Source organism: Idiotropiscis lumnitzeri, chromosome 2 (assembly GCF_059441095.1).
Source record: "Idiotropiscis lumnitzeri isolate Australia: NSW breed Sydney's pygmy pipehorse chromosome 2, RoL_Ilum_1.0, whole genome shotgun sequence".
NCBI lineage: Eukaryota > Metazoa > Chordata > Actinopteri > Syngnathiformes > Syngnathidae > Idiotropiscis > Idiotropiscis lumnitzeri.
Window position 1 is genome coordinate 26,154,027 of NC_142392.1, and position 11,526 is coordinate 26,165,552.

An 11,526-nucleotide genomic window follows, 5' to 3' on the forward strand; every position below is an offset into this window, starting at 1 on the left:
AAGATTGCCCTCAAGTTCGCAGGCATGTCCAGTTCCTGCACATACTCCAGCTCCTCCATGATGTTACAGCAGCCGCGTAGAAAAAAGGAGTACCTGTGCAGTGCCTTTGTGTCATCTGTTTTTATTGTTTGCCATGACAGAGCCTGACTAATGTATGCAGTGGCCGTTTTGTAAGGATTTCCAAAATGATCCTGGAGCAAAGCCTTGGCCACGGCATAACCACGATCTGAAGCCATGTGTTGACAACTTTGCACAAGTTCCTGAGGTTGCCCTCGGGTGTATTGCTCCAAATAATACAAACTGTCTGCTGCGGCTGCTTTACTTTCCACTCCTTGCTCAAATGCTTTAATGAAAGTTCTGTAGTGCAATGGATCACCATCAAATATTGGAATGTCTCTTGGTGGAAGTGTCATTGAACGCTGTTGGTTCATTAAAGCTGCTGTAATCTCAGTTTGTCTGCTCATAATGGTCAAAAGGTCTGCAGGAACCTGTGAAGTGGTTGATGAATGAGCTTGCACATCATTTTGTGTTGACCGTACCTTTACTTCCATTGCTTTTCCATTTTGCTCCACCAAAGGGTGCTCCTGATTTGTGTTCCATTTCCTTTGTTCCAGGAGGTTATGCTGTTGCTTTATATTTGATGCAATCAATTTCTTTGGCCTCACATCCGTTGTTTTGTTTTCCATTTGTGGCATCCTGAATCTCTCCTTTTGTTGTGCTGTTTTTATATCATCATGATGAGGTTTAAACTCTTGGACTGTGGGGTTTAAACCTTGTCCATTCATTGCTCCATTTTTCTTTACAGTTGACTGCGCTTGAGACTGGCCCTCTTCAATGGCATTATAAATGTCCATCCGCGCTTCAAATGCCACCAGTTCCGCCTCCAAATCAAGCATCTCCATTCTTCTCCTTAGTTTTGCTTCTTCTTCTTCAATAGCATGTCGTTGTTCCAATATTTTCACACGAGCCAGCACTGCAGCTCTTTCCGCTGCTGCCTTTAGTTTAGCAGATGAAGCAGAGGACTTGGTACTTTTTTTGCTAACCCTGCTGCTCACGTTTGACACACTATCTTCAGGAGAGATTTCATCATTAGCATAACCTTTATCGGTTTCTTTTATTTGTGTTGAACCTTGAGAAAGCCATAGATTGACCCTTGAAAAACACTCATTGTTTGGGATCATTTTGACTTGAAACCATATTTTGTGCTTTTCACCCTCTTCAACAGACAACAAACCCATCATTGAATCATGTACATTTTTAGCATCAACACACAACCCTTTCAACTCATCAAGACCATTTATCACCTTGGTTTTATCACCACAAGACATGAATGCATTCAATTCGCTTCTAACTTTACTCGCATTGTTAAGTTTACATTTCCTATTGTTTTGTAACCTTTCAAGTTTATCAACCAAACCCTTTTCTGTTAATTTAACAATACGTTTTTGAGTTCCCGAATCATTAAGTACTTCATTTTCATTATTTGTGTCCATGTCCGCTGCACAGGCTTCCATTGTACGTGCTGGCAGTAAACGCAACGCAAAGTTCAGCTCAGGTGATGACGCGAAGGTTGGTCAGTGAGTCACGTGATCCAGCGCAATTTGTAGAACCGCGACGTTCGAAGTAATTTTAACGCACGCAGCGTTACCAATGCATTGGATTTTTTAATTTTTTTTAAGTGTGCACACAATTGGCCATCGACAGTGTAGCGCTACATATACCTCTCGTTGGGCGCCTTAGCTGTAAATTAGTGATGGGTCCAACGACATCGAGGCGTCGATGCGCGCGCCGAGCTTCCAGGGCAAACCCCGTGTCGGTGCGCGTACTGCTTTGAGAAAGTCACGTGACCACTACCAGAATCGTGTCGACACAGCGGTCGCGCGCCAAACTGTGTTCATAAGGAAGCGCATCTGTCAACAGGGTGGACGCTCAAAACAAGCATCGAGTTATTGGCGCGTTACGTTGCGTTAAAGATCCGCAAGATGGAAGACGTCACTGTTGATGCGCACTCAGAGGTGCAGCGCTATACGTCCGCAGGACACGTTGCACGTACGGAAGACCCGCTCTTATACTGGAAGTCCATGGAGGCAACGTTCCCTCACCTATTTATATTAGCCACACAGGCGTTGTGCACACCGGCCTCTTCAGTGCCTTGTGAGAGGATTTTCTCAAAGGCGGGAGAAATTGCCTCAAAAAAAGAAATAGACTGAATAACAAAACGCAGGAGAAACTAATTTCTTTTGAATAAAAATATTGAATTACAATGAGTCCATTGTAATTCACAACACTTTTACTTGGGCATTCAGACAGATGTTCTCTTAATTTATCAACTGCGTCTCGAATATCAAAGATTTTTTTTATGAAATTGCGTGTATGTAAAAATAATGTGAAAGCAAATGCCTAATCAGAATCAGAAATCGCTTTGTCATTGTACTCAAGTGTGCAACGAGATTAGAGAGCTCCCCCCTCCAGTGCAATACAACAATAATTCAGTTAAATATATAAATGGGATCAATAAGAGAATAATTAGTGCGATGGAAAGTAATACGAAATAGGATATATAAAAACACATCACGTCGCTAATCAATGGAATTGGATAAAATTAGTTTGACAGATCAGTGTCAGATGACCCTGTCAAATGTTTCCTGCAAGTCCACCAGGTGTCAGTATTCAGCAACACAGTGTCAACACAGTGTCAATACATTGTGTCACTGTGTCGAAACGATACAGGATGCCTCATCTACCCATCACTAACGTTAACAAATGTTTTTCCAGGCAAAGGCAATTAATTTCATTTAAATGTTTGATGTAAACACAAAAAAAATCATCATCACTCAGATACAATGCACTGATCACATTGGCCTTGTGTCAATAAAAGAGCTTTGAAAATTCAATATATCATATTTTCTAAATCACATTTACATCTTACCACAAAGAGTCGGTTCCTTCAGGTTTTTTTTTGTGTCTTTTTTTAAGCTTCAAGGATCGCTGCTATTCTCGTAGGGCTGGGCAATAAACCGAAAATTTACCGTGATCGAAATTTAATAAAATCATTTTGCCCATGTCGGTTAATTCAGTGTTTTAAAAAAAAAAAGAAGTCCTTTCTGTCTGCAGCTATGTTCATGCCCCTGTAAGACGGCTTGAGCGGCTGTAGTCACGTGACTCCACCCAGCTGAACAAGAAAGAAAACTGACGACGCGGTCGTAGCTGTCGATTCAAATCTAGAAGCAGCTGACACGGCTGAAGACGACGTAATGTTCGTTGAAATTGTTCCTGACTCGCTTGTCCCGAAAAGAAATTCCGACATCTGTCGTTAAGAAATGTTTTGGGTTCCAAAAAGACGATGTTTGAGCAAAAGAACATGAACTACAAAGTGCGTCGTAAGCACCTGAAACAGCGCGTCCAACCTTTTCTTTTTCACCACCCACAACACAACCATGCTGTTGACTTGGAGCTTGTGCTAAAAGTTCAAAGTGAGAAGCAAGGTTGGACCAGTGACAACAGCCCATTACGGAGGCGACACCATACGAGAGAACGTCTCAGAGGTGGACGCGATAGCCGAGCACATAGCGAAAGATAGAGCTCCTCTAGTTACAGTGGAGCGCACAGGATTTAAACGCCTCATGAAAGTAGCCGACGAGAGGTACGAAAATATTTGTTGCAAACCGTACTTCCCGATATGGACAACATCGGGACGGGTGCGGACACATGTCAAGCATTTTGCATCCACATCCGACTTATGGTCGGGTCACAACATGGATCCCTGTTTGAGCCTGAATGTGCATTACATAGATGACAAGTGACGACTGCGCACCGGAGTACTCGAGACGGCATTTTCCTAATGAAGCACACTTGTTTATTTGGCACTGGCATTGCATTGACATTTTTTTCCATTCTAATGAGCATTTTGTTTACGGGCGACTAGCTCCTTTGCACATGGCATTATTTATATTGTTTTCAACATACCTTTACATAAATCTAGGCCTTTGCAAATGGCATGACAGCATCTCGGCACAATCGATTTGCAGAAAAAGATTTTGTGAGAGGTACCCTTTTTCTCCTGTTCTTTGTGACATTGTTCAAATCATGCAAAGCAAGATATTTGGAATGTTTATACAAATGGTTTTTGTACTATTATTTTTCATTGAAAGTAATGTGTACCAGTTGGTTAAAAAAAAAAAACAGTTAATATGCATTTCCTGCATTTATTTTGATTTTGGGGGGAATTTATCGTGCATCGATCATTACCAAGGTGAAATTGCTCAATTTATCGCAATATTGATTTTAGGTCATATCGCCCAGCCCTATATTCTCACCATCACAATCGTGTCTCGCAGCATGCTGTTTAGTGGCGAATTTTTTAGCACAAACGCTGCAACTGAATGGCTTGTCTCCATTGTGTGTTCTTGTGTGGCTTTGTAAATGTGACTTTTCAGAGAAGCATTTTCCACAAACTGAGCAGGAAAAAGGGTTTTCTCCACTGTGTGTTCTTGTGTGATTTCTTAAATAAGACTTTTGAGAGAAGCATTTTCCACAAAATGAGCAGGAAAAAGGTTTTTCTCCACTGTGAGTTCTTGTGTGCCTTGTTAAAGTTGACTTATGAGAGAAGCTTCTGCCACAAACTGAGCAGGAAAAAGATTTTTCCCCACTGTGTGTTCTTGTGTGGCTTGTTAAATGAGCCTTTTGGGAGAAGCTTTTACCACAAACTAAGCAAGAAGGAGGTTCTGCAGTGTGTGTTCTTGTATGTTCTGTTAATCGGGACCTTAGAGAAAAGCTTTTACCACAAACTGAGCAAGAAAAAGGTTTTTCTCCACTATGTGTTGCTGTATGTTTTCTTAAATTGGACTTTCCAGAGAAGCGTTTGCCACAAACTGAGCAGGAAAAAGGTTTTTCTCCAGTGTGTGTTCTTGTGTGTTCTGTTAAATTTCCCTTTTGAGAGAAGCATTTTCCACAAACTGAGCATGAAAAAGGTTTATCTCCACTGTGTGTTCTTGTGTGCGGTTTTAAAGACAGCTTTGAAGTTAATGAGTTAGTGTGACATGCCCTTTCACGTTTAGTTTGCTCATTATCATCATCATCGTCACGAGCACCTGATAATGTGTCCTCATTTTGTGCTTGTGATGGCCCCCAGTGGTCTTCATCACCTTCTGTTGTCACGTGATGACTTGAACTGCTGCTTGTAGGCTCTGCCCCTCTGTTGTCCTCACTCTCATCCTTGTTTTCATCTTCAGTCTTTATAGGGACAACGTTCACTGGTGACTTGTTGATCTCCTCCTCCTCCTCCTCCGTTTTGATGTGAGTCCAGTCTGGCTCCTCTTTCACAGAACAGAGATCATTTTCACTGACGTCTGCAGGACACAAAAAGACGAACACACATTTGGTTTGGTCAAGTCATTCTGATTCAGATCAACCCACTCGTGTACAAACCTGCTTTGAGTGGCACAACACGAGGCTGGTTGCTAACTTCGTCCAGCAGTTGAAGATGTTGTTCGTTCTCTTCTTTTATTCCACAAAGTTCCTCTTTGTACTTGGGTGTCGTTCTTTCACACATTTTCAAATGATAATTCCAAAAAGTCCGCACTTGGTCTTTGCTTGGCGATAACTCGTGTGCTTCTCTTTGTTCGACCAGACGAATGAAAGAGCGACGTTCTTCAAAGTCGCACTGAAAGGACTTCCTGTTCGTCACGAAAGCGGAAGAACAGGACACACCCCGCTGTGATATGATTGGCTGCTGGCTGAGTGGCGCACTGTCACCAACTCACCGACAGATGTCGCCATTTGCGATGCAAATCATTATCTTCTTCTAAACATTGGAAAAACGTACGATTTAAATCGTATGAAAATGAACAAACATTTTAGTTCCCAAATATGAACTTGAGAGATGTATTGAATTTTACTTTTGTTGCTGGTTTTGTTTTCACATCTGACACCATGTTGTTGGTTTGATAGTATTCCAAATGCATTTCCCTATTATTAACAGTTGACATGATAAAGTGATACTTTATGTCAACATATTTGCACCTTTGCCTTTTTACAGGGTTTTTCAACAGGTTGCGATGTGGTTGCGAATTTTAAATTAAAATATGTATATATATAATATATTTTATTACTTAACTGTTATTGTGTTCGAAAATGATTTCGGTATTTAAGTACTTTAATATTTCATTATTCGTTTTAGTATTCATTAAACTACAATAATTCACTATTAATTACAAGAGTTATTGAACTGTTTTAGGAATAATTTAGTATTCAATGTTTAATTGTTACAAAATTTACTTTTTAAATTTTTGTTTCACCATTTTGTTCAATCTTAATCTTATGGAAAATTATTTAAGAAGCACCAACACAATGTTTTTAAAGATAAAGATAAAGATGTCCTTCAATAGTCCCACAATGGGGAAATTTGCAGTGTTACAGCAGCAAAGAAATAGATCACACAGAGGCGGCGGCGTCATGTAGCAGTTTATGTATAACATTAGCAGCAGACATTCAGAAAAAAGCAAACCTATGCAAATATACACAGTATATACGTAAATACACAAATCCCCATGTGTATATACACACTTACATTCCACAACATTTACAAGTGTAAGGAAACACTCCGAATGTCTGTCTATGGTACAGAGGGGAAATTAATAAAAATGCTGCAATGATAAAAAAATACTGCAATGATAGAAAATACTGCAATGATAAATGAAGGATTGTATTATGATTGCTGGCATTATTTTAAACACTTACAGGACAGAAGGTCAATTATTTAAATTAGCAGGTTCATATTTAGGGAATATGTTAAACATTGCTGAAACAAAAAGCATTAATCAAATGGAACTAGAAGCACGGGTCACAAGAATAACTGGGATTGTAGTCCTGATGTTTACTGATTAATTATATTATTCTCATATGCTAAATTTATAGTACTTAGTTTAAATGTGTGAACTTGAGTGAAATTCTCAGTAGTGAGAATAGATTTGCACACATAGCATTTCCATGAGCTGTCCTCACATTCACAGCACTTCATGGACAAATACGATGAAGCACATTCTCCACATTGGCTGTAGAAGATGCAAACAGACCAAATTGGGCACTGGAGGACTCACACAGACGCTATCAAAAGAAAAACACATTCCGAAAGACATAACAATTGGAGATCGGAGCACATGCACATACGCATACACACACAGAGACATATACATACACCTGCACATACACGCACATACACTTGCACATACACGCGCACACACCGACAAGATTACAGAAGAATGCCAGCGGAGAGAGAGACGGAGGGACTGCCCGCCGGAGAAGGCCAGCCTTGGCGCGCCAGTCTTGGGGACCAGACGGGAATCGACCATCATCAACTTATCCAGACGATGACTAACCTGGGGAGGACCTTCCCTTGGACGTGGAGCCGTGCCGTGGGAGGGAGCGAGGACGACTGATTCAACCGATTCAACCTACATTACCCTTGACATAAAAAACTCCTATAAAAACTGAAGCTGGGCTGAAAGATGGTGCGCATTTTTCGACTGTGCTCGCCCGAGTGCAATTTCTCGTGAGATTAAGAAAAAGCCGCCCAGATATCTGTCTTTGTACTATTTCCTGAACTCCAGAAATTGAAGAAACTAAATATCGGAACTCTAATCAGTTGTTGAGTCTTTATTTGACCCTTTTCTTCTTGAGCACAAAAAACGAACACGCATTGGAGGAAGTTTGGCTTTTAAAGGTTGATTTACTAACTACTTCTCATTTCCACGGTGACCCAACTCCAACAATAACATGACAAATATTTGTCCTCTCATCAATATTTGCACAACAGAGTACTGAGTTTCGAGATCATCACTATAATAGTTCTCAAAATTATATTTCTTATCAAATTAGCTTAGTTAAGGGATATTTTATTGACAATCAAATCTCAATATACAAAGACAAAAAAAAAATGGTGGTGGGGGGGGGCGCGAATCTTTTTCTTCGTGGTAGGGGCGGACGTGAAATAATTGAGAACCACTGCGAGTATATGCAGACATTATATTCATGCAGCCCGAGTGAACCACAGCATTGTTGCAAGTTCGGTAGGAGAAACGTAAACGTTCCACTGCTGGAGCAGCGGCGGCTTCTCGGGCCAAAGGCGGAATGACGTCGGACCTGATTCGCCAATGTGGCGTCAATTTAATTATTTTGTTACATTTTTTCATCAACCGAATTAAAATATTAAATAAATAATATATTAAAATAGAACAGCCAGGGGTAAAAACAAACACAGAGGCAAATAAATATATTTGAAAAATACGTGCTTAAAGCATGACGTCATAAGCAAGCGCGCAGCTTCCGAAGGACCTCGACCACATCCACACCGAAATAAAAACACCCACCGCTAAATTTTTCTGATTTAGTGTGGAACTGACTGTAATTTTCTCGCAGGATTTCCAGTGCTACTCTAAAAGACTACGACATAATTCATTAAGTCTTTGTGTCCCGATAACCTCATCTTCACGCGTTGATGCTTTTTGGCGTAGTTAGCTTAGCTTGTTAGCTAGCTAGCCGCTAACGAAAAGAGGCACATGACTCATCGCCGAGCAGAGATCAAGGGCGGATTTTTTGGGATTGGCGTTTGAAAATGTGTGAAAGAACGACACCCAAGTACAAAGAGGAACTTTGTGGAATAAAAGAAGAGAACGAGCAACATCATCAACTGCTGGGCGAAGTTTGCAACAAGCCTCGTGTTGTGCCACTCAAAGCAGGTTTGTACACGTCTTACTCTCATTTGCTTTGTAAAGAACGACATTGCATGCATCACAACATTAAGTTGTTTGGGGAAATGCGTTCAAGGTTATTGCCGTTTTATTTTTAAATATTGCTTGTCGGTTTGCCAAACATTTGTTTATGTCAAATGTAATCAGTGCAGAAAATATATGCCAAAGAATAACCAATATTGGGGGGTGAACTCCATGTTTTCCCAGTATAAAATTTGAACTGATTATTTTACATTTTCAATTTTCTGGTTTTTATATCTTGTTCTAGCAATTCCTTACGGAAGGAATTCAGCCTAACTCTACATAATGTGCACACTGCGGCGAAAACATCAATGGCAGTTGATCAATTTTAGTGGATACAACACAAAATATTAAGTTCTTTTAAAAAATCAAGTACGTATTGGTCTTTTTTATTTATGAACTTTGTACTGGCTTGGTCGGGTGAGAGTCAATGAACCTCGAGTGGCCCTGCACAGTTTTGTGCACGTGCGTAGTTTCACCTCATCCAAACATTTAAAATACATTGAATGCATCCATCCAAGGTTGCACGGTTCTCATCAGTGAACAAGCACATGCTCTAAGGAATGTGTCTGCATCTTTGGCTTACTATAGGCTTAAAAAGGGAGAACGTCACAACCCCCTTTTCTACCAACAAGCCCAGGAACATTTAGTTCTATCTCTAAATGCAATAAGAAATACTTGTAAACATATTTCACTTGAAGGATTTATTTTCTATCAATGTCATTATGTTGCGATGGCCCCCAGTGGTCTGCATCAATATGTTAGGGTCCCACAACAGGTGTTCCATCAGACGCACACAATAGCCTGTGTGTACTAACTTCAGCTCGCTTCTAGAAACGTCTGTGACGATGTCAGAAATGAAATTGGGGATCAAAAGGGAGGTTTACATTGTAGGATGTAATTTTGTGAAATGCCCTCATGGTCCGGTCCAATTCGGGGTCGCACGCGTTGCTCCGTGTGCAGCAGGCTCAAGTCAAGGTAGCACTGTAGAAAATAGGACAAAGTCGCCGCATGAGCTTTGACTTGACCAAACCAAATGTGTGTTTGTCTTTTTGTGACCTACAGACGTCTGTGAATATGATGTCCGTTCTGTGAAAGATGAGCCAGAATTGACTCACATCAAAAAGGAGGAGGAGGAGGAGGAGATCAACAAGTCACCAGTGAACGTTCTCCCTATAAAGACTGAAGATGCAAACAAGGATGAGAGTGAGGACAAAAGAGGGGCGGAGCCTCCAAGCAGCAGCTCAAGTCATCACGTGACAACAGAAGGTGACGAAGACCACGGGGGGCCATCACAAGTACATAATGAGGACACATTATCACGCTCTCCTGATGATAATGATGATGGGCAAGCCAAACGTGAAAGGGCATGTCACACTGACAGTTGGGTATGTTCTCACTGTGGGAAATCATTAACTTCAAAATTCTCTTTAAAACGGCACATAAGAACACATAGTGGAGAAAAACATTTTTCCTGCTCAGTTTGTGGAAAATGCTTCTCTCAAAAGACGAGTTTAACAGAACACACAAGAACACACACTGGAGAAAAACCTTTTTCCTGCTCAGTTTGTGCCAAGAGTTTCTCTCAAAAGTCAAATTTACGAAGCCACACAAGAACACAGAGTGGAGAAACCCCTTTTTCCTGCTCAGTTTGTGGCAAGAGTTGCTCTCAAAAGTCGCATTTAACAAGCCACATAAGAACACACACTGGAGAAAAACCTTTTTCTTGCTCATTTTGTGGCAAGTGTTTCACTCAAAAGTCAAGTTTAACACAACACACAAGAACACACAGTGGAGAAAAGCCTTTTTCCTGCTCAGTTTGTGGCAAGAGTCTCTCTCATAAGGCGCGTTTAACAGAACACACACTGGAGAAAAACCCTTTTCCTGCTCAGTTTGCGGAAAAAGTTTCTCTCGAAAGTCTACTTTAGTAAAGCACTCCAGAACACACAGTGGTGAAAAACCTTTTGCTTGCTCGGTTTGTGGCAAAAGCTTTACTGTAAAGTCAACTTTAACATATCACACAAGAACGCACAGTCGAGAGCAGCCTTTTTCCTGCTCAGTTTGTGGCAAGAGTTTCTCTCTAAAGGCAAATTTAACAAGCCACACAATAACACATAGTGGTGAAAAACCTTTTCCTGCTCGATTTGCGGAAAAAGTTTCTCTCGAAAGTCACAATTAACAGCGCACTCAAGAGCACACACTGGTGAAAAACCTTTTTCCTGCTCAGTTTGTGGAAAATGCTTCTCTGTAAAGTCAACATTAACAAGCCACACAAGAAAGCACGCTGTAGAAAAACCTTTTTCCTGCTCAGTTTGTGCCAAGAGTTTCTCTCAAAAGTCGCATTTACGAAGCCACACAAGAACACACAGTGGAGAAAAGCCATTCAGTTGCAGCGTTTGCGCTAAAGAATTCTTTTCTAAAAACGGTGCTGAGAGACACGATTGTGATGGCGAGAATAGCAGCGATCGTTGAAGCTTAAAAAAAAGACGAAAAAAAACTCAAGGAACTGACTGTTTGTGGTAAGATGTAAATGTGATTTTGAATAAAATATGATCAATTGAATTTTGCAAAGCTCTTTTATTGACACTAAGCCAATGTGATCAGTGCCAGAAGAACCATTGTGTCTGAGTGATGATGAGTTTTTTGTGTTTACATCAAACATTTCAGTTGTCTTTTTGTCATGTTTAAATGCCCTGACGCCTTTTGGGAGAGCTTACTGAAATAACTTACTAAAGGTAACGGCCGAAATAAAAAGATG